Source organism: Carassius gibelio, chromosome A7 (assembly GCF_023724105.1).
Source record: "Carassius gibelio isolate Cgi1373 ecotype wild population from Czech Republic chromosome A7, carGib1.2-hapl.c, whole genome shotgun sequence".
Taxonomy (NCBI): Eukaryota; Metazoa; Chordata; class Actinopteri; order Cypriniformes; family Cyprinidae; genus Carassius; species Carassius gibelio.
This window is the reverse complement of record NC_068377.1, coordinates 25,222,701-25,227,230: the sequence shown is the minus strand read 5'-3', so window position 1 is coordinate 25,227,230 and position 4,530 is coordinate 25,222,701. Positions and strand designations below refer to the sequence as shown.

The 4,530-nt window shown below is 33.7% G+C and overlaps 2 long non-coding RNA genes across 2 annotated transcripts; both read right to left on the bottom strand.

Annotated features, from left to right (window-relative positions):
* Positions 1 to 764: 764 nt before the first annotated feature.
* On the bottom strand, positions 765 to 2,624 carry LOC128016940 (uncharacterized). Its single transcript, XR_008184323.1, has 3 exons — positions 2,574 to 2,624; positions 2,376 to 2,445; positions 765 to 1,672 (listed from the first exon to the last, which is right to left on the bottom strand). It is a non-coding gene; the product is annotated as an uncharacterized LOC128016940 (long non-coding RNA).
* Positions 2,625 to 2,709: 85 nt separating this feature from the next.
* Positions 2,710 to 4,004, bottom strand: LOC128016939 (uncharacterized). Its single transcript, XR_008184322.1, has 3 exons — positions 3,812 to 4,004; positions 3,092 to 3,345; positions 2,710 to 2,804 (listed from the first exon to the last, which is right to left on the bottom strand). It is a non-coding gene; the product is annotated as an uncharacterized LOC128016939 (long non-coding RNA).
* Positions 4,005 to 4,530: the final 526 nt, after the last annotated feature.

Here is a 4,530-nt window from a genome sequence, read left to right as displayed (position 1 = left end):
ATGTCTGGGAAAATTATTGCTTTCACAAAGCCATACCCACCAAGTGTCAAATCCTTTAAAACGTTTGTCCAGTACATGGGTGGAAAGTAAAAGTACCATTATATTAATGAAATTTTTCTTAAGTACAAGTAAAAGTACAGGTCTAAAAATCTACTCAAGTAAAAGTAAAAATTAGCTAATTTAAAATTTACTCAGAGTAAAAATTTGTTACATTTTAATAGTGGGAGGGATGCAAAAATGGGACTAGGTCTTGTCACAGTGTCTGGGTTGTGTTCCCTGGGGTTCCACTAGATGTCCTCCTTTCTCACGGTGTCTGTCACCATATCACTTCCTGTTCCCTTATTTGGTCACCTTCTTCCTTGTTGTGTAATTGATTGTTCCCCACCTGTCTCCTGTTCCCTCATTATCCTTCTGTGTATTTATACCCGGTTTGTCTGAGTTACGGAGTCCTTGTTTAATGTTTGATAGTTATTCATGTCCGTCGCGCCTTGCCTTGCCTTCGTGTCTTGTTTATGTTGGTTTTGGATATTCTGGTTTTGACCCTGCCTGGACTTTTTACACTCTAAAAACTGCTGGGTTGAAAACAACCCAATTTGGGTTATTTTGACAACCCAGCGCTGGGTTATTTTAACCCAACCAGTTGGGTTATCATATTTAACCCAGCCTGCTGGGTTGCCTTTTTTATGGTTTAAAATGACTATATTGAAGGGTTTCAAAAACCAGAGCGGGTGTTTTTTTATCACTGTATTTCAGAAGGTAAACTACTGTATTTAGAAAATGTTCGATATCATTTCGCATGTGCTTGATAAGGCAGCGTTTGTGAGCTCAGCACCGCTCTGCAGCCGTTACCGGAGAAACCTACCTCTCCCGCTCTTAGCGCCTCCTGCTGGCAGAAAATAAACTCGCAGAGTGCAGCCATGTGGGGAAACAATGCATTTCTACGTTAAAATTAACCCAAATTGAGCTAGGCATTAAACCTACAAATGTTGTTCATTTTAAATATCACTTTTACACACAAATAATAATTATCAAAAGGAAAATATTTATTAAAAACAAGAGAAAAGTCAAAAAGTAACATGTTAGAAGAAATGCAGAAAAGGATGGCATTAACAGCTACAGAGTTTATAAACAAAGCATTGAACATTTGATGAATATAACTTAAGATCAAATTGGACTTTGTTCAATTGTATATATTGTATAAAAATATACAAAAACACATACAATAAATTTACAATTAGTTAGGTTTTTTTCCAACTATTCTGGCATGACAGTACACAAATAAATCACAACATTAACTTTGATATTATAACATTTAACAGACGCGTGTGTGTGTGTGTGTGTGAAAGAATGTGAGCAGGTGTATGAATGACAGAGTGTAAACTCTTCTACTAAACAACACAGAAAAAGCATTTAACTTTTTTTTTTTTAACAAATTATACACTTACAGTTTGTTTCATAGTCCATGAATACAGATCATGCATCACAGTCAATTTTCATGATCTCTTTAGCATAACTGATGTAGTCATGAAGAAACCCCATCAGCACAGCATGTGACATCTTCTACATCATCCAGGGCAGCGTCCTCCTTTAAAACCACCGCTGTTTAGGGGAAAGAAGATTCTCCTCTCTGACCAGGATTCATCCCAATCACCGCCTGCTCTTCATCAGTGGCCTAAGAGAAACACATTTGAAAAAATTAAACATTTAATTAAACTATCGATTTTCAGGTAGAGGTGTATTCACATCCGTAAGGATAGGTAAATAATTGGTGTTAAAGTTTCAACACTTTGTGTGGTTGTTTAATGTCTGTCTATCACAGCTCTCATGAAGTCTATAATGGCAGCACTAGTGTGAGGACAGGTGATATTGTTTGAATAAATATTGCTTTCAGAAAGCTTCTTTACTGAAACATTAAAACAGACATGACATTCACATACCTCACAATATTCATGTACATGGAGGGCTGCTCTTCAAACAGTTAGTTCAACAAATAATTAAAATGTTCATAATTTACTCCCCTCATGTTTTTCCAGACTCATACAAACTCTGCTCATGTTTTGGAAAGCATACGAATATATTTAATATTCTCTTTTTGTGTCCTCCATTGCTGGTCTGGGAGACCAGTATTTTATTTTGAACATACATGTTTGCTATTATATAATTTAAGATGTATTCATATATAAATATCAGAATTTACTTCTACAATAACTCTATATTTATGAAGCTTGAAAATACTGATTATCTAAACTATAAATGGATTAACAAATATTATGAGAAAACTAAAAATATATTAATTTATGTTGTAAAGACAGACAAAATCTTATAGGTTTGGAATGACTTGAGGGCAAGTAAATGATTTTTTGTGTGAACTTTACCTCTAAGAGCGAAGACCAAGAATGAAGACTCTCCAAATCAGACAAGACAACTCCAAAGTTGGTTTGATTTCTGCAATAAAAAACACAGACATCAATGGTCTTAATGAAATGAGCACATAATCACACTGTTGTTGCATCAAAATGTGAAGTAAACCGGCAGGAGACAACAGAAAAATTTATTTTCTAAAAATAACTTACATAAAATCTCAAAGGAATGATGCTCTCCCATGTCTCTTGCTTTTAACATCTACAAAAACAAAAAACAAACATTATTTTACTCTTAGTAAAACACAACAACAACAACTGATAGCATGAAATTATGAAGTTTACTTGCCTTAAACAATCTTTCCCTCTCTTCAGAAGAAGCTGAGAAAACCACCTCCTCACACAAGCAGACTTGTGTGTCCTTAACTCCAGTTAGTTTGAGTTCTGCAAAGAGGGACATCAATGGTTTCAATAAAATATTAACATATACATACATATATATATATATATATATATATATATATATATATATATATATATATATATATATATATATATATATATATATATATATATATATATATATACACACATACAGACATATATATATATATATATATATATATATAAATAATCACACTGTTTTTGCATCAAAATGTGAAGTTAACAGGCAGGACACAACATAAACATTAATTTTCTAAAAAAAAAAAAGTAATAATAACTTAACTTACATCAGTCTCAAAAGAAAGAAGTTATCTTGTCTCTAGATTGCAACATCTAAAAAAACAACAACATTATTTTAGTCTTAGTAAAAATAAAGATAACTTGATGTTATTCTGAAGTTTATTCTCCTTAAACCGTCTGTCCCTCTCTTCAGAAGAACACCTCCTCCTCATCCTCACACAGGTCTGTGACTCCTCACACAAACAGCTTCTGTGTCTTTAACTCTCAGCGCGAGGACAATGAAGACACAAGCTTGACAAGTCTGAAATATTACATGTAAAACACTTTTAACAGTCAACACTTCAACAGCCTCAAAATAATTATGCTAGTCTTTACTACACAATGCCGTTTCCTTTAGGAGACAAACATACATTCAGTTTAACCGCGAAAAAAAAAGACAAATTCACATGAGCGTAACCGTGACCATAACCGTCTGTTAACGCCTCAAAAAGTACAGATAATGTAAAAATGACAAAATACATTCACAGACGTTATATTAAAAGTACATCCTCCGTTCAGTACCGTTACATGAGGCAGTTAAGACCTCCGTGTCTGAGGCGAAAACCGCGTCCGTTTTTTTAATATATATATATATATATATATATATATATATATATATATATATATAACGTTAAGTTCCTTTGTTTCCGCCTTTCATAAAACCTTCCGCCTTTCATACAACCGGGTAAACAATAAAAGATAACTTTACATTTTGAATATTTACTTACCATAGTCTTTCACTCGCTTCTCGCTTCTATCACGCTGAGAAAATGGCGGCTGCTCGCACTGGAGACGTACGATCTTGACGTGACGTGCGTGCTCTCCTTCACGTCCGCGTCCTCAACCCAGACCCGCTGGGTTAATTTTTTTTTTTTTAAAACCTTATTTTCAACCCAAACTTGGGTTTAAACATCCCAAAGTCCTATCCAACGGCCTCAACTCAGCAGTTGGGTTGAAAAAACAACCCAGCGTTTTTTAGAGTGTACCCCTTTGGATTACCCTTTAATAAACACCATACCCGCAATTGGTTCTCTCTCTCTGTGTTTCCAGTACACCGTTCGTGACAGGTCTATTGATGTCAAACTAGTTTTTTTTTAATTAAAGAAAAATTTATCTTATCAATGCAGAGGAAATGCAGAAGCTTTATCGGAAGTAACATTTAGATGTATTTACACACTTTTTAATACAGGACATGAATGCATTTAACCTGCAGTTAAAAATGCATGTATAATGTTTTGATATACAAGACATAAAATGTTGAATATTATGATAAATTAATTATATAAATCCAAAAAATCAAAGGATACTTTAAATATGCAATTAAAATGGGCAGTATGTGTCAGCAAGTCACTGTTAATAAGTGAGTAATTGTGATTGAACTGAATCATTTAATCATTTAAACATTTAAACAGTTGATTCATTCATGAACGAAACACTGTCATGATGC